The sequence below is a fragment of the Penaeus japonicus genome, unplaced genomic scaffold (genome assembly GCF_977035675.1).
Source record: "Penaeus japonicus unplaced genomic scaffold, GWHDUDI00000001_assembly GWHDUDI00000007, whole genome shotgun sequence".
In the NCBI taxonomy this organism is placed as follows: domain Eukaryota; kingdom Metazoa; phylum Arthropoda; class Malacostraca; order Decapoda; family Penaeidae; genus Penaeus; species Penaeus japonicus.
In genome coordinates, this window is record NW_028234409.1 from 19,282,320 (window position 1) to 19,302,319 (window position 20,000).

At 45.6% G+C, this 20,000-nt stretch overlaps 1 protein-coding gene across 26 annotated transcripts in view; it reads left to right on the forward strand.

Annotated features, from left to right (window-relative positions):
- The window catches only part of Fhos (Formin homology 2 domain containing), a 215,439-nt gene that overhangs the window by 144,062 nt on the left and 51,377 nt on the right, over positions 1-20,000 (forward strand). The window lies entirely within an intron of this gene.

The following is a 20,000-nucleotide window of genomic DNA, read 5'->3' on the forward strand; positions in this document are numbered from 1 at the left end:
TGGGCATTTGCATAATGCTAGCAATGTCTGGCATGATGCTATTTCACTAGGTATCTATGAGACGACCTTGCAACATGATTTACAATCTTGTAAGGGGCATTTCGCCTTGATTAGATGCTTGGAGGTTACTCTTTTGTGAACGACCTTGGGAGCTCCCTGGAGGCGACGCTGTAGACGGTCGTCACGGCTCACTTGACCGATGCATATAACACGTCGCCCACGTCACTATCCTTCAGGATTTATTTCCAGATTTTGTGAGCTTTACTTCGACGCGGAAATGCTGTCCATTAGCTTGTTTGCGCGGGCCCCTTAGTTAAGGCCCTTCGTGTCGCACCGACCACCCGAGGCAGGAAGTGCATGCGAAGGTGAGATGCGCCCAACAGCCTGATGTCCCTCGCGTGACTTGCCGCCGATAATTCTCTCATAAGTCATTGAAATTGTTTTTTTTTTTTTTTTCCCGGACGAATCCGTTTGATAATTTATTTCTTCTCTTTATAGAAAAATAGTAGAATTATGGATAACTTTCAGCAAGTCAGATGTGTAGTAGGGCTGCCAGGTGATCAAATGGAGATCAGATATTTTCCGTTTAGATGTAGTCGAAGGAAAAAGAAACTCGAAATTGTAGACTTACAACTAGGAGTTGTTTAAGAGCCAAGCAAGTTAGAAACCTTTCAGGATAAGTTGGTAAACAAACATTGGAACAAAACTTCCTTGACAACAAACATTGCTGTGGCTTTGTACAGTTAGCCACAAAAGGTACCTGATTGGCCGAAAGATACCTCGCGTTGATTCTTATAGTGTGTTGCTTACTGTGACTTTTAATGAAGATAACTTCGGTGATGTTGAAATGTGTGCTTACAAAACTATAGATAAAGTATCAGAAAAAAAAAATCGTAGTTGCGGAAGAAAAACACGCTTTTTGGTTATCGTGAAGTCTGGTCTGGTCTTCATTATAATTACCTTTTAATTGATATTTGACTGTCGTTGTAGTTCGTACTTGTTTTTTTTAGAAACCGATAGGCTACAATTTTTTATTGCCGTTTCTGCGTTTTGCTGACTTGTTCTATTTTAGTATTTTAGATTCGATTAGTATCTTTCATAGATACAGATTTAAAGCATATCAATACGGAACTGCGTCATTGTGTCCATGAGACGGTACCCACACGCTCGGGGTTCGAAGTATTTATGATGACGTCTGGGAGGGAGAGTCAGACAGCCGTGTGGAGACAGCTCTTGCACGCCCTTCCCCCCCTCCCCCCTCCTCCTCCCATATCTCCTACCGGCCCCCGCGCTCCTGTAAGCTGCTGGATGTTGAATGTTGGCAGACTGGTGGTACCAGTGACCCAGAGGTGAGGATCTGGTCAGGAATGTTGGCAGCCACATGTTGCTCCTGGCTTGGATGCTTGTTTATTTGTTTACTATCTGGCGTAAACGCGAAGAGGCTGCGATTTGTCCAGATTACTCAAACCTGACTCTTTAATTACGGGCTGATCCCTTAGACTCAGCAACATTAAGAGATTAGACGAAGATATGGTGAAAGTTAAATTTAGGAACACACACGTCACTCCGTTGCTCAGTTAGGTTAGCTGTCTGTGTTTTTATGTCAGAAAGTGTGTTAGTTTAGCTATATTTACCACACTGCGTAAGGGTGGACAAGATTTCCATCCTGTTGTGCAGAATGTAAACAAACACTGGTGTCTTTTTGGCGAGTATAACATAGAGAGACGTAGGACTCCGATAGCAGTGAATCGGGAGTATAGTAGTATCATCTGGCAAGTGTTCATAAAGCAATGGTTGTCATTCCTTAAGTGAAGGAGAGAAAAAAATGCGATCGCAGTGCTGTAGCAGAAAATGAAGGGCTGAATGGAAGAACTGGACTACACTTACTCTCCAGGTACTATGAAGTTCACAAGGGAAACAAGTTATACATTATCAGCTTTGCACGTTCGCTAGATATCGCGCAGGGGCGTCCCTTTCACCCATGAATGGAAGATGAAAGTGATCATCTGTCCAAACCCGTTCTCGCTGCGTCCATTCAAAGCGGCCATCGCAGACTTGTTGCCCTGCTGTCTCCAGGAGCCGCGCCTTTCCTACCGCCACATCCGTCATCGCTGTCCGCCGATCCTCCTTTTTCTCGCTTATGCTGTCGCGCGCCCTGCTTCAGAACGCGAGACGGAGACCTATTATCTGACAGCAACTGAAATTTATGTGTAATGCGATAAGCAGAGAAGGTTCTGGCCAGGCCCCCGCAATATGCAAAATGAAATCACGGCGAAGCAAATTCACAGAAGATGTAGGACGATGTAGCACAGCCTTTTTTCTTCCTCTTTTTTTCAGAACAAACAACGCTCAAGGGAAACTGTGTAGGGTCAAGGAGAGCTAGAAATTTGCATGCCGGTCCAAATTAAAGGCTGGGGGGAAACTACGGACACATAAATGCATGTGTGAAGATTTATCATGTGACCACCGCAGCAGAGGAGTGTGACTATATTATCAGTATTCAAAATACGGGCGCGTGAAGGCCAGTCGTGCAGACCGAGAAGATGAGGCTATCTTGAACATGAGAAATAGTTCAGTTCCACCATAGTTTATACATCGTTTTCTTCTATCCTTAGTTACCGTCACGAGGAAAAGATACGTCACTGAGGTCACGTGATGGGATGTGGCATCAAATCTCGACGCAATCTCTTATCTCTTATTTTCTGAATGAATTATGGTCACGTGCACAATCTGTGTTGTTTTGTTATTCATTGAAACCATCTGCAGAAGCGATGAGTATCTGTCAAGGTCATGGGATAGTGCTGATTCGCAGAGAGATTGTTTGAACAAGGAAATAAAATATATCTGTTGTTGTTTAGCACTTTAGTTCATCTGGGCCAACTGGGAATACTCTGCTTACACCTAGATGGGGTGGAAGTCTATGAATCAAAGAAGTCACTCATTGCAAATCATTAAACCATGCGAGAGAGCGAGAGAGAGAGAGAGAGAGAGAGAGAGAGAGAGAGAGAGAGAGAGAGAGAGAGAGAGAGGAGTGAGGAGGAAAGGAGAGATATATAGAGAGAGGGGGATGAGAAAGAGAGAGTGAAAGAATGGAAGAAAGAGAGGGGTGGAAGGGGAAATGAGAGGAAAATAGAGAGAGCATAAACGAGCATTAAGCACATGAGAGGATAGCCACTATGCAACGTATGGCAAAGGGCTGGACTTGAGTGCTTCACTAAAGCTCCAAAGCCGGATGGGAAGCGGGTCACGGTCGCGCAGTGAGAGCTATGGAGACGGTATGATAGCAGAGATGATGGAAAGGTCTGGACCGGGTGACGCCCGAGAGAGGTATCCTGTAGGAGGTTCGGCAGGTCCTGGTGCAAGCGGCGTGAAGGTCAGGGGAGGGGAGAGGGAGAGGGAGTTACAGATAAGTTATGTACGTTACATGAGATGTGTGGATTGTCTTTACGCTCTTATTAAAACGAACATGAAATGACTACGGGGGCTTTTTGTAGCACCTGATTCATTATATAAAAGGTATGAAGGCTGGTATGTAAGGCAGCGAGAATAACGAAGGGATGAAGACGGAAAGAGGGGAGGGGGGGACGTAAGGCTGTGACCAAGCATATATAGTTGGGTCATGAACACTTCCGCAAGAGTGATGGTGGGTGGACGGTAAGGATCAGTCGGGCGAAGCGGGCTGGGTCAGCGTCAGGTGAATGTAGAATGCCAATGTTAAAGAATGTCAATGAATGTGCTGTGTCAATGATGTGATTCAGTTCCTAACGACAAGTAGAAACATGGTATAAATATTGTCAACCAAATTGAGAATGTAAATAGTGTGAATGTGACTTAACGATCCACTCTATCAAGGATGCAGCGTGGACATTCACGGGCCGACGGGCGCTCGCTCGGGATTGCAGGGCTGGAGAGAATTAACAAAAAGTTGATTTGCACTTTTACTGCATTATATCCCGGTTCACTGATTCTGAAGTGTGCTCGTTACCAGCGTGGAACAGCTGTCCTCGAGTAGATTTGTCTTAAATATTTTGTTCCATTTTCGTTCTCGGATCATGAAAGTTTAGAATGGGAAAAAACGACGAAATAATCACCTGATTCATAGGATGATAATAGTGAAAGGAATGAATGGCATTACTTTCCCCGCGTGCTATGTGCAGAAGAGTTTCACCTGAAGTCAGCCGAGCTAAATGAAAGGTCATCGGTGAGTCAGATTGCATTACATACCAGGCCGGGAATGTGGAGGAGCGAGCGGTATGTAACTGTACCACATGTAATTCATACAACTTCATTCATCGGCTGGAGGCGTCTTCGCTGCGACCTTTGCGCTGCGAAACTGGGCATTAAATTCATTAGCTAGCACCCAGCCCGCCTATGCGCATACAGAAAGGGAAAGGAAGACAAGGATGTCATTCTGATAGTCACTCTTCGTTGAAATGTTTGTAGTGAACCTGCCATTTGATCTTGGTTGTGGCATGATTTGCCGTTCTAATTTCATGTTAACAATTAGAAAGTTCCTCTTATTCATTCACATTACTTTATTGTCGTGACAAAGAGCCAGCTGAACATGTTAGTGCAAGTAAATCCAGCTTAATGGAAAGGCAGGAGGGCCGTCGTGCTCCCCTCCTTCCAGCAGTCGAAATTCCAGCTGGTTACCCATGGAAGGCAATGGCCGCCACGCAGTCTTATGCTAGATCGTCAACTCATTTGTTTCGCATGTATGTTATAAGTGTGGAATGTAATTACTTAATTCGTTCTAGTCATTATTCTCATTCAGGCACCATGACCCAATTGCTAGTCCTCTGGACAGTGACATAACCCTTCGGCGAACATTCCGGATGAGAAAGCGACGCCAGTAGTATCCACCGAGTGTTCTCTCCTTCCCTTCTCGTCAAAGGAACCTGTGTCATATCTCCACCTTTTCCAGATTAGGTTTAACTGGCGTCCAGCTAGACACACACCTTTAGTCCAGACACGTAGCCAAACTATTGATATATGCATGCAGATTAGCATTGTAGTGAGAGCGCAACCAGTTTCACCAGGCCGGGACAGGGGGAACTCAGGCCATGTTGCCAGCAAACAATCCGACTGCGACGCCAAAGAGCCCTCTACTATTCGCTTCTCTGGATGGCCTGGAATACTCTCCGTTCTTGTTTATGGCTGCATCAAGCATCGTGTTGTTGCGCATTTATAAATGTCATCTATCAAGATGCTATGGACCGGATGAAAGGACCATCTTTACGGCGCACGGTCATCAGCGGGGACTCATTAATCAGAGGACGTCGCAGATAGCATGTCAGACTTTTAGTATTACAATGGCGAATGTGATAGTCATCGTTTGTGCATTTGTTATGCTGTCGACCATAGTTAGTTGTAGTTTAACTGTTAACCTTAAGGGCGTGGCTCATTAGTTCATTAGCATGCAGACCAGGAATATTTGAGTGGCTCAAAGAAATAGAATGTCCCTTTTTTGATATGTCAAGGAAAAAAGTTCTTGGTGACTCCTTCCTTACCTGTTCTTCCAGATTACCCAATTCAGGCAAAGTTACATTGCAAGATACAAATGTGAAAGGGTTCTTCGGAAACTTATCAGTAGGTCTACAGCTAAATAGTAGGTCTATAGTGGTGTATGAACTTTGCATTTATTCCTTTTACTTTGTTGCAGGATTTATTTTTTGCCATATTGTGGAAAAAGGTGTAGTTTATTAACAAATAGAGGGTGAATCTCAGAGATGAAATAGGTCTCATATTACTAATTTACTGTAATTATTTTCATTTTTGTAAGTAAATATAAAAACCCAATTCCAGTTCGCAGACAGGTTAGGTTAGGTTAGGTTAGTTTTCGTGTTACTTTACATCGTTCTTCCCAAAGTTTCTCGCACATTAGGCCTCGCTGAGCAATGAGCAACATATATGTGAAATACATAGGTGGCTGAGAGGTTTCAGAGGGGAGCGCCTCGTGACGTCCACACACTGTTTATCGCCGATTGTCGCTACTCAGAACACACACAAATCCTCGCTTTCTCGACTCGCACAAAACACGATTTTCCGCCGATGAACTGGACGAACAGGTTGCCAAGGAAATACCAGCCCAGACTGCGACTGCTTGCTGCTGACCCCTGCCGACCCTCGCCTCCCCTGCTGGCGAGCTGGGCTGGAGAGGAGGACCCCCTATCCCCTTCATAGGCTGTTGAGGAGATAACCCCTCCTTCCCCTGCCGCTATCCCTCGTCTCGCCCGTCAGAGGGGTATGCGAAGGAGGTGGGAAGTACAAGCAGAAGAGAATACGCCTTGTGGTCTTCTAAGAGTGTGATACAGTGTGCGAAAAGACCGAAATAGACATTACACCATATGCATGGCGAGGTAGGCGTAGGTGATAGAAGAAACTGGGATTTAGGAAGAGAAATATCCCTTGGTAGGCGATGGAGGTAGTAGAAGGAGGGGGGGAGCGTGCGGTGTATTAAATGTATAAGCATAGAGATTTACGAAGACCTTTAGACACTACTCAGGCGTGACGAGGACAGCGAGTAAAGGTAAAGTCGGGCGATGAAAGTATGAACGCTAGCTAGTGTTTCATTTTTGGTTCTTCGCCCTTTTCAAGATGGGTAATGATAATTTATATTATTTATCGTTACAGAGTTTTACGTAATAATGATGTAAATTGATCGACGAGAGTCAATAGAGTGAATTATAGATATCAAGAACTCTGCGCCCTCAGTATTTAGATTTTGTCGTATTTCGTCCAATAAATCATTCATGTCATTGCCAATGCCCCTTTTGAGCCGAAACCTCGACTGGTCCGTGTTGACACTGGTGAATACGCGGAATTATTCAGGTTAATGTTTACCTGGTGGAAAGTCAGAGGTTGGGAATATGTATATAAACCCTCTGTCAACTAGTGGACACATGGGTTGTTATTTCTGTTTATTCTAAGCCTACACATTCTTCATATCTCATTCTCCTACTCTCTCCTACCCTCTTTACCTCTGATGTACCTGACTTACCCATAGTCATGAAGTCGAAGGTCTTGTAACTCTTATTGATGCTTGCTGTAAAACGCTATGAATATAATGCCATGCACTTGGCATGAAGTTTTATTATCTCAGAGAGGATTATTTACGTTATATATCATATATAGTTTCATCTCAATACCTTATTTGGGAACACAGCACTCTTGCAGAATGCATCATGTTTTTTGTTGTATTTTTTTCTTCTTCTTTACTCCTTTGCTGTTTGCGAATAAAAGCAACTTTCCTCCTTGCTTTAATCCCCACGTTTCACACACTCCCGCGTTTTACATGGCCATCCCTCCCTTCCTCCGTCGCCCCGCCCCCTCGGTCGTGGCCATAAAACCCGAAAGGGGTGAAAGAGAGGGGCGGAGAGGGAAAAAATGAAGCATTAGTTGAAGGGGTCGAGGGTGAAGGGGCTCGGCCGGAGGGGGGGGAGGGCTGGGAGGTTACCGGCGCCTGGATGACCGAATGGGGCAGAGAGGAGCACAGGGAAAGTGCGTGAAAGTACTACATTACTGCGTGTGAATTCGTATCGTTTTGAGAAATGTGTGTTGTGAAAAATACTCATCATATTTGCTATTGTGTCTATGCTACACACAGAAGAAAGATGTAAATAAGCTGTCAGATTATATTAGATCCTATGGACAGTTCACTGGTCAGATTCTGGCAGAACACTGCGAAGCTGCATGATATCAGAGAGCTAGTTTTAATTTTACATAGTGATCGGTGAAAAGGTTAGACCTCATAACCTCTGGAGTGGGCGCGCTATTCAGCTAAAGGATGCCAAGCGGAAAATGATTCATTACTGCTCCATAACGCAGGACAAGTGGGCACTAGAATATGGGGAGTTTCAGCAAGATGTTATATTCACCCATTCTCCATCATGCATTGATCAGTATCACGTTTACTAATTGATAGACGCCCATTCGCAGCAGAACTGCATATTCAAGTCTGTCTTCCTACCTTTCCGCATGCACAGAATCATAATAGACGAGAAACGAAGATAGATATTCATTTTAGCCTATCGGTCGCCAACACTTGCAACATTCAATCTTGACCATTTATGGCATTGCATAAGCAGCCCCGTGCGCGTGTTATTTGCTTTCGGGCCCGGCAGTGAAAGTGACAAGAGGTCATCACGCGGCGCTTTCAGAGTCGTGGGAGGGCGGCAGAGGCGGCGGCAGGGGCGGTGAGGAAAGGGGGGTCGCCGGGCTGGAAACGGAGCGTGGGCGTAAAGGCGAAAGGCAGACGAGAGGGCGTCACTTGATGTGGGTATGACCGATAGACTACTGAGGTATGCGACTGATATGTGGCTGAGAGAGGATACGAGAGGTCTCGGGAAGAGGGAGGGAACAAAGAAGCATTCCTGAGCCCGATTTTTCTCTCTGCATTCCGCTGTGCAATAGTCAGATCGTCTTGTCGCCCTGCAACAACGACCGTACTTAAATCAGGCAATTAAGGTTCATAACAGCCAACATTAAACCATATTTGTATCTGTTGCAGTAAGTGGTGGTGATATATGTGCTTTCGACTATGAGAATCATGAGATTATTACGAAGACGAAGAGAAGATGACGGATCGAATTAAGTTGTTTGACATGCGTGCATTTTCTTGCAGCGTGTGGGCAACGCATTCGAAGATGAGATATGGGATACGTTGTTTACTTAAGGAGATTCGGATCTCGGCATATTTCATTAATCTCAATCCATCATTGCGACACTTGTCTCCCTCTCGAGACGAACACCAGACTCCTTCTTGGCCATCGCGGTGGGACGGCGAGTAAATATCGCCCTTGTATACACTTGGAATATGGCGTAGATACTCCTTTACTGCTTTTGATTTTTGCAAGCGTGGCAGACACTTAAATGTCACATTTATTAGATGATGATAAGACAAGACTAAATCTACGGACGTGCTCTCCTTACACAGCTTAAGGTCAAAGTTCCACTTCCAAGACTAGGTTCTGTCGCGATCATTGCACTCCAAACATACACAAAAGGCTATTTGCTCTCAGAAAGGTGGCGGATTCACGGATTGAGGGATTGGTCGCAGCCAAATCTCAACCCAAAATGGAGTTCCTCGGCTGTAAGAAAACCGAGGAATCCCAGTGCTAATTTCCACATGCAAGTCCTTCGATGCGACTGCCACAACCTCAGACAGGTGTTCCCTGAAGGGAAGGACTCACCCTGTGCGCCCGCAAGCACAAGGCCGGCAAGCAGATGGTCGCAGGCGGAGGAGGAGGAGAAGAAGGACCCGCATCCCCGACCGACGTACGCAATGGGGAAACTCCGCCAATGAACGTTTTCAGAATTGCAATCATATGAGTATTGTGCAATCCGCGATGCTGTGGTTGTGAACCGAGCCTCGCTAGCTGAACTTGTGGGGCGTACAGCCCTAATGTTCACCCTTACACATCCTGGCCGTGACCGGCTTTATTAAGTATATAATTTAAGCTACATGCTAATTTTTCGTATCATATTTCAAGCTCAATCTCGCACACACTTTATCTTTAACAAAGGTGTCAGTATTGAAATCATATGCAGTATGAGTGGTTTCGATAGAAATTTACATGAAGCAATTACTTTCTTCATTTCATGCATCTTAGATTTTACTTAACCTGCCAGTCACGTGCATAATGCATTAACGAGCCTCAAAGAAACTGATAAGGCTTTGATGCTATGATTGCCGGATTCTCGGCAAAACTTTTTTTCTTGCTTAATTTTTTTTTATTGTTGATGTGATACGACCATATATTTTGTTTACGATAAAGAAACTAGATTATATCCAGATTTAACGGACATACCGCTGCTATATATCCGACTCGACTCCATCTCATAGATAACAAGAATGCCAAGCCCATTGTGTGGTCCTCGTGCTTGCATGAGGGTGGGTGGCTTCGTTACACCTGCTTGGCGGCGCCCGGGGATAAGCGCGTCCTGGGCTGGACGGGGCGGGGAAATGGACGCGTTGTTGGTCTATGCGGCCGTGCCCTTCCTCGTGACCTTCGCAAGCCTTGTGTAGCCAAATTAATATTGTTATATTATATCTTTCTATGTGTGTAGCTACATACGTATTTATGGCCATATACACTAACACATTGATAACACACACACACACACACACACACACACACACACACACACACACACACACACACACACACACACACACACACACACACACACACACACACACACACACACACACACACACACACACACACACACACACACCACACACACACACACACACACACACACACACACACACACACACACACACACACACACACACACACACACACACACACACACACACACACACACGCAAACACACACACGCACAAACACACACACACACACACACACACACACACACACATACACAGTCAAATCATAACCGTGATAGATGCAGTGGCAGCATTTGCTTGAACGCGTTGCTAACATTTAGCTCCGAGGGAGTGTTGCATACACTTGATGTTATGGAGGAAAGTGGCCTCTTTCTTGAGGATTGTGTGTCATAAGTGCCTGCTGCTTCTCAGGTCAAGAAGTGATAATGCATTTGTGTGCATTTATCTGTTCAGAGTTATTTGATATTTCTGGTTTTAAAATGTTGTATAAAGAAATGATACTCACAATAAAGAATACTGGAAGCCTGCCAAGTTAGGCTAGAAAAATAAAAAAAAGTTTTTAAGATGGAGAATCAGAAAATATGAACGTAGGATAAAATTAAAGATGTTTTTTTCCACTGGTCGACTCGCATACTTAAGACTCCTGCAAGAGACGTGCGTCGGAGCAGCCACCTCAGGGATCGGACCAAAGGCTTGCAATATCCCTCGCAACACGTGTCACTTTCGCTCCGTCGCCCCTTCCTCCTGGCGACGGGCGGGCTCCCGGCGATCGGTGGTGCGAGGCTGCGGTGAAATTGGGCGCACGTGACGGCCGTTGAGCGGCGCTCCTTGGCTCCTGCGTGATCAGTGGAGCGATCTGACGTCTTTACATGAACTTGAGTCTCGAAGGAGCGGGGAGGCGGCGGGGGAGGGAGGACTCGATTGGTTTTCCTTTCGGCGTCTTTTGGAAAGAGCTCTTTTTACGGTAATCGTTCGCATGTTGCGCGAGGTTGTGCCGCTGGACGTGTTGCGTTGGATCATAGAGAAGGATTTAAACATTATGTATTGCCATGCTCTTTCTCTGCACCTCCATGAAAAGCGATGTTTTGTAATAAGGCTCACGCGCGCGCGCTGTGTGTGTGTGTATGTGTGTGTGTGTGTGTGTGTGTGTGTGTGTGTGTGTGTGTGTGTGTGTGTGTGTGTGTGTGTGTGTGTATGTGTGTTCACATGGGGTAGATTCAGAGTGCAGGAGCATCAACAGCCCCTTTGTGTAGCACTGAGCAGCAGTCCTTTCGGAGACACTCTTATGGCTGAAAGGCGAGGTGGCAGAAGGGCGTCCCCATTTCACTTATCAAGCCCGAGTACCACTAATGACCTCCCTGGTACCCTGCCACCCCCTCTCGTCCATACCACGTCGTGACCTTCCATCTCTCTCTTCGTTGTGATCCGCCTCGCACCTTTCATTGCCTCTGCTCCTTTACACAAAGCCCTATCTCGCACCCTAACTATTCCATCATAGCCCTCCGCTCCCTCCAACTGCCTTACAATGCAGTCCACGCTATTCCACACACACGGCTTTTGTGCAACCTTTCTTCAAGTGACTGACATCACTCTTGTGCTGTATTACACTACAATCTTCCTCGCCCTCATGAAGTAGCATTCATCAGCCGTCAGCACGACTGTCACCACAACCTCCAAATTGGAACCTATTCCTCCCTCAGTGCAATTTCATATTCCATAGACCGTCCACGCAGACTGTTACTATGGCCTTCTTTGTGCTCCATCCTGATCCTGGAGCCCCCCCTACCCTCCCCCTTCCGTAGCCGCGTCAGACAACAGGTGCGGGAGGTGACAATGCTAGTGTTGACATGTGAATGAGTACTAGTGACGTAGCACAACATGGCTGCGCCGCTGCCTGGCTGTCATGTGCCAGTAATTAAGTAAAGCCGCATTCCAGTGATGCACTTCCGTGTAATATCAGCAGCCGCGCCGTTTCGTTGCTGTGCAGAGGAGCTCCAGTTTACTCTCCTGGTGCGGTGTTTTTTGTTTGTTTGTGTCCATGCAAGGGTGATAACAAAATAACATGCACTGCTGATACGTCATGTGATAAGGACAATTTTGTCATTGTCGCATGAAAACTATTACAAAATTTGTTTAGAAGTGGATTTTGTCGAGCAGCCCTCACAGAGATTTCTTACGTCATGTTGGTCGAAAGCTTTCTTGAAAACGATTTTCACAACTCGAACAAAGATTTTCCCAATCAGACGTTTCCGTGAACAGCGCAGCGGAAGGGACTCTACGAACAGTCGTTTCCTTGTGCATTTTTAACAACCTGAAGTAAGATATCCTGGCATGGGTTGTTCGCCAATTTTCGCCTAATGTTTATGAAAAAACTTTGCTGGATCCAAAATATAACAAAGGAAAACCCTGAACGTGTGTTTAACGGGCATTATTCCCGTTTTTTTCCAGGAACAAAGTGAAGCGATGGCAGAAAACATGTCATTAAGTTAATAGTGTAAATCACTTAACGGCGAACAAAGAGTAGTAGAGCCAAGGTCGACAGACGGTGAACGATTACAGACTTTTCCCATATTATTTCTTTGTTTTCGAGCGTGTCTCTTTCTCTCCGAGTGCAAGTGTGCGTGCGTGCAAGGGTCGAGCGGCGGCGTGCGCGTGGAATGCGAATGAGCCTGGCAAGCCCTGCGTGGGGTGACGGCGACCGGCTCGGCGGTCCAGCCTCGTCGGATGATAACTGTCACTGTTGAAGTAAAGTAAGTGCGGAGCCTGGACAGAGCTGGAGGGAGAGTGGCATCGCGCGGACCTCCCCGATCGGCCGCCAGAGACAGCTGGATCTTGTTTACTACGTGGCGGATACCATGGTATTTCCTTCACCCTTGTCATGGCCTGATTCAGCACTTTCTTGAACTTTTTATCTCGGGATGGCCCGTGGCCGCCGACCTCTCTCCGGTGTTCCCTGGGTGTGGCGAGGAATGGCGATTGGGTCACTGTTCCTATATTCTTTCCTCTTTCCATTCTTCTAGTCACCACTGTGCTTGGTTCTGCTTGTTTATTTTTATATATCTTTTCATAACCGTGATCACACGTATGAAGGCAGACAGTACGTAAAACACATATAACAAACACATACGCACACACACACACACACACACACACACACACACACACACACACACACACACACACACACACACACACACACACACAAGTCCCTCCCAGACCCTCTTACCCTTCAAGGGCAAAGGACGCTGCCCGCCGTCAGGGTCAGGGATAGAAGCACAAAAGGCGAAGCGGCGAAAGAAGTAGGTCAAGAGGAACACCCAAGATGTCCCTCCGTCGTTACGCTGCCGAGGTGCTTCAGGTGGTGGGTTCTGCGGCCCCTTCTGTGGGTGGGCCAAAGGGGGCTCTCAGGAGGCCCAGGCGCGGGCGGTACAACAGATCATCTGGGCTTAATCTGGCCAATCTGAGGGGAGGAGACGGGAGGCGCTGGGCCAGGGAGGGTAGGCGAAGAGGAGGAGGATGCACGAGAAAGTAAGGATGAGAGAGAGAGAGAGAGAAGGATGGGTGTAGAGGGAGAGAGGGGAGAATAAGAGAAAGAGATGGGGAGAAGAAACGAGAGTGATCGTTAAAAGGGGGAGGGAAAAGAGAGAGAGAGAGAGAGAAGGATGGGTGTAGAGGGAGAGAGGGGAGAATAAGGGAAAGATGTGGGGAGAAGAAACGAGAGAGATCGTTAAAGGGGGAGGGAAGAGAGAGAGAGAGAGAGAGAGAGAGAGAGAGAGAGAGAGAGAGAGAGAGAGAGAGAGAGAGAGAGAGAGAGAGAGAGAGAGAGAGAGAGAGAGAGAGAGAGAGACACGCACGTGCCCCTCCGCTCGTCCCTCCAATGAAAGGTTTACCATGGAGTGCTGGTGGCCACGAGGACGACTGATGCTTGTACGTCGTCCCAGATGTAGATCCTTTATTGATTTCGCTGTTTAGGATGCGTGTCCCTTCAGGTTCTATACAAGTGCCGTAGTTATTCGTGTCTTTGTTGTTGTTGTTGTTGGTTCCTTTATTATCACCACCGCTAGATGTGTCGCCATTATTTTGTTTATGTTTTTATTGTTAGCATTATCGTTATAGATAATGTTGCTTTGTTGTTCTGTTGTTCTTACCATCACCAACGTTTTTTGGATTGCTGTTATTGTACTGGCACTCCTGATACTGTAACGAGTAGCAGTATTAAATCTTCAGTAGTGATAATATCATCGGTCTTATTATTACTAGTTGCAGTAACAAAACATCATTAACCCCGTTCACTATCATCATGATTAGTATTATTTATTATTATAGCACCTTTTTGACAAATATCAACCATGTTTTCTTTGAAATAAATACCATCCTCATTGTCTGAATCTGTGTTTACATAATATATCACGTTGCTACCAAATGTAGTTGTGATGATAACAACGATGGTAAAAGTGATACTGGTTGCAACTGCAATATCATTCGCTGAATTTGCTCCTCTCATTTTCATAATTTATTCAAAATCATTCATCTCTCCTGCGACCTTCCCTTTCTCTTCTCCACTTTCTCCCTTATCATCCATCCACACCCTTAACTCACCCGCTTTACTCGTCATCCTTTGCAATCCACACTTGCCATTTTGATTTTCTCCGTCGCCAGCGTAACCTTTTCATCGATTTTTTTTCTCCTGGATGATAGACGGATGACTCAAGTGTCGGTGCAACCAATTATTCGTAACCTGACCCTAAACACACACGATTTAAGGAGTCCGTTCGCCGAAGAGAGAGATAAAAGACGCGTTTGTTCATATTAGATATAAAGCTCGTAATAAGAGCCAGATTTGTACACGGCCTTATGTTGTGGCGCGAGAGGGCGTGCTGGTGACCAGGGCAGCTCAACGGTATGGGCTGTAACTCCTTTATGCTACGTGCTAGATCTGTGCACTTGTTGCGTATTAATCAAGTTGTCCGCAGGCAAAAAAGACGGCTTCTCATCAGAGCTGTCTTCGCTGTTATTGTGCATGAGCGTTATCAACTGCGATTATGCAATTTGGGGATGTTCTCTTTTTCTGTATCAATTTAGGGGCAGCGGCGTTGGTGGTCTCGCAGTTTGGGGTGGGCCAAAAGCGCAGTTTTCTCGCCAAAGGAGATAGTGCTCAGGCGAATCGAGTAAGTGTGCATCTAGAACAAAATGCTACTTGAAGTTCTTGATAACATCGTCTGCGCTCTATTGCATTTTCATCTAAGCAGCAGTTTTGAGGTCACGAGGGCAAGCGACGTCTAGAGCTGCGGACATTTTTATAGTGGGAGTCTCACTAAGACATTAATTAATATCTTTCAAATCTGACTAGATGTCTTTCTCAGCTGTTAGAAACCTGCAACTCGCTAATTGACAAGTGCTTCCACTTCGAAAAAGAATATATACTTCTGGCCATTTTTTTTTTTTTTTTCGGGAACATTTTCTTGGACGAAATAGTTTGTGTGGATCAAGATCACATTTGGCATAATATTCTGAGTTACCCAAAGTAAAATCATGATATTACACTACTAGGATGAAAATCATGATATTACACTACTAGGATGCATAGGTGTTATGTTGTTACACATCCTTGCTATCTGTATTATGATATATTGAAAACTGAATTGATCCAGATCTCGTGTCGCTGCTCATATCGCAACGGTATTATTGATGATGCATTAAACAACCTAGATGGGCTTACTGAAGGCGCAGCTACATCTCCTGACACTTCCTGCGCCTCGGTGACAGTGGGGCTGCGAGCGTCGCTCCGCCCCCGCACTTGCCACTTGGCCGCCGCGCCCCTGGCCCGCCCATCCCACTCCCGCTCGCGCTCACGTGTTGCCCAACTGATGCTCATGGCCCAGCGTGACGGGAAGTCCAGATTGGATATGGCTGTAATGAAGCACATTTTTTCTGCAAGCACAGTGGGCGTGTTGTGGGGCGCCCTCGCCGTGATCGCCGCCCAGGGTCAGGCGGCGCCGCCGTGCTTGTGAGAACCAGGTTAGGAATTCTGACCTGTCGATGTGGAGCAATGCCATCGCTTTCATCCCCATTAAGATTTCACTGTAGTCGTTGTTGCAGTCATTAATCACGTCAGTATCTCTTAATGACTTGTCGTTGATATCTTGTGAATGTTATTGACGTATCTTTTTTCTTCTTTTCAGGTAAGATTTCTGATGATGGGTGCACTCGTGGATGCGGGAAGGTAGGTTTTGTGGCGTTGTTCTGCTAGCTGCTCACCCCTGGCCTGCTTCCTTTCCATTCCTACCCTTCATTCCGTCACTGTGCTCTGTCTTTGTCACTTTTACGTACTTTACGCAGGACGGCCCAACCTTTACCGAACACCGCCGCCTTTTATTTCCTCACTCTCTTGAGCCCCGCGCCTTTGTCCCCGCGTCCCCTACATCACACCCATTCCTCTGGTGCCGCCCCTCCACCCCTCCTCCTCCCCTCCCTCGCCCATAGGATCTTGGCGTAACAAGCGGCAGCCACTTCCCGTAGACGCGGCCGCCCGGAAGCGAGTCATTGTTAAATATCTGTGTGTCGTTAGGTCAAAGTCTAGGACGTTGTTAATCCTGAATTGTACACTGCAACCGCCACCAGCGACGGCAGGGATTTTATCATGTGAATTTCCAACTCTCTGTCGTGGCACTCGAGTATATAATTTTCAGGTGCCATCATCAGTCAAGGCCTTTATGAGGGCGTGCCTTACATGGGCCGGGTGCCACTCTATGGTAACAGTGTCATCCGGAGTATTCCCTTACGTGGTGACAGCGCCACTAACATGCGCATCCTGCCGCATTGGGTGCCCGCCATTCGCCTGCAGTGTATTCGTTCTTCTTCTTACCTGTTTTTTGTGTTTTGTTCATTATATTTCTATTATTATTTTTTGAATGCATTCCCTTTCTTGTTCGCTATTTGGACTTTTTCTATTTTGTCCCTCACCTGCGCATGAATCCGGTTTTCTGCTTTCACACCGATAGCTTTGTGAATATTTCCGGCTGCATTACAGTATCCGTGTTTACCTTTTTGCCGTCCGCGCCAAGGGCTCTAGGAGTCTAGGTGATGGTGGTGAAGTTGGTCAGCGCGATCTCTCGTGTCCTCTGCGGAGAGACTGGCAGCTCCACGTTTATGATAGGCCTCTGGAAATACAGTGAGGGACCCTGACATTTTTCGGAATTGTGCAGATTTATTTTCTGTGCTAGGACGGTCCCCGAGCTCTGTAACCGAGTGTATCATTACCTTCAGGGCCCTTCTGGGTATTGCTTAGATGTTGGTATGAGATAATTATCCCAAGTTTAAAATGCTTCAGAGTTACTTTGTATTTATACGAACGGATGAGATAAACACAGCAGTATGTTTGTTCTGGAGCCGTTTCGTGAATGCGTGCGCATGTCAGAAAGTATAGGTTGTTTCCAGCTATTATGAACATGAAAATGCGAATAATAAAGGGTTAGATAAAGTTCAGAAAGAGAATGGGTGCGGTAACGCTGAATAATGGGACGGGCGTGGTGATGCTGGAAAGAATGTTAATAGATAGTTTTGAATAGAAGTATCGACAGAAAGTAGTGCATGAATAAAAGCATTGATGATTTATTGATAATGACGGTGGCTAATGCCAGATAACCGATTCGTGTTAAGCGAACACTAGATAACAGGGTCAGTGCAAGAAACGAAAAAACGGGCAGTGTTAATGACGGGTAAATATGTACGACAATATATGATGATGGGAAACACGTGATGATAAGTAACAGAATGAATGAATAAGATAACGAGGAAAATGTGATGTGCGGTAATACTTGATAATCAAACGTAATGTGTGATAATAGATGAGTCACCTAACCTTGGATAACGTGTGAGGTTAGTCGATGGCGGAGTCACGTAACAAGACGCTGGCGGAGCACATGTTCTTCCTCCATCAGCTGTGCCATTAACTCAGCGCGGATAAAGACACATTAACTGCTGGAGGTCTGGTATGCGGGGACAAGATTCCGCCTGTGTGGGATATCCCCGAACGCTTTCAATATCAGCTGTTTAGGCTGTATTTGCTTCTTTGAATGCTCGCGGGACTCGTACCATGTAAGATGGCTTGTGTTTCACCACAAGTTCCCCCGTTAAAGGGTTTAATGTTCCATCTATTCACAGGATGATTGGCGCCGCTTGACTAAATTTGTGTTAGTATATTTTCGTTGTTTCGCGATGAGTCCTTCGATTTGTTTTTCCTGGCCATGGTACGTCCTTTACGAGGGTGCAAAAGTGGACGGTTCACAAGCGGGCAGCGTGATGGTCGTCACGTGAGGGCAGGTCAACGGGGTAAGCCTGGAGGAGTCATGCGTCATCATGAACATCCTGCATGTGCACATTTCCTTACACTCTCATTACCCTCCTGGGTGCAGCTGGCCCGCCTCATGCCTGAACTGCTGCCACAAGCGCTACTGTCATGACTCCTTGCTTTTGTTTCAGTCAGCCATTCTTCAAGGTTCAAGGTTCACTTTTAGCGAAAACAGAGGGGGTTGTAGGACTGTAGTTAGGCGTTGAGGCTCCTTTCAGATTTGACCATGTAGGCCTACTTCAAGATTTCGGCGACGTATCTTGCCCATGATTTACTCGACTGACCTTCAAACTTTAAAGCACACCCTCAGAGGCAAAGATTGTCGTGTGAATAACTAAGACGTCCACGTGTCAGCTGATGCGCACACTCGGATGGGCGTGCGAGCTAACAAGGTGTAGGAGGTCGTGCATGTATAACAGCCTTTACCCCCCCCCCCCTTTCTCTGAGTGAGGCCAGGGGGGGGGGTGTCGGCCTCGCAGCTGCCGGAAGATGAGGGGAGTCGCTGCTTGGCCGTGGCACCTACCTCGCTTGGGACGTTACGAGGCTCGGCCAAGGTCACAGGCGGGTCATTTAGCCTGAGAAATGACCCCGACTCTTCTCCGCCTGGGTGGTGTCTTGTTGATTCTTGTTAACATGTTATTTTCCATCGCATTTTACAAACAAACTCTTTCTTTTCACAAAATACAACGCAGAATATTTTTGACACATATCGTCAACATCGTAATATGATTATTGCGGATTTGTATCCTTATTTGCATATTGAAATTCAGGTGATATATTGCCATGCCTTAAATAAGACCAATTGCAGAATGGTCTTCGAATTGTCATCCCGTTCCAACCCATTTTCTGTCGTTGCACAAGGCATGACACGGAGAGATGCGTCGATATCCTTAAGAGGGAATTGTACCCCGTAATTCCAGCCGTTTTCTCTCTTTCCTCTTCCTCCTTTACTCATCCCCTTTTCTCTTTTCGCCTTTCTCCTCTCTAATCTCCGGTTGCTCAGCCCCAACCCCCCTCAATTTCATTGCAACCTCAATGGGAGAGATATGTGCTGCTATATCTATAAATGCATGTGCTGTTGTGTATGTATGTTTTCATATATGTATGTATAGTATATTTGTATATACATACATACATATATACTGTGTATGGATGTGTGCGTATCTCTCGCTCTCTCTCTGCATATCTCTCTCTCTATATATATATGTGTGTGTGTGTATGTACGTATGTATGTATGTATGTATATATGTATGTATGTGTGTGTATATATATATATATATATATATATATATATATATATATATATATATATATATATATACTTACACACATACATACACACACATACACACACACACACACACATTATATAGATATAGAGATATATATATTATATATAATACATATGTATATATATATATATATATATATATATATATATATATATATATTATATATATATATATATATATATATATTATATATATATATATATATATATATATAATATATAT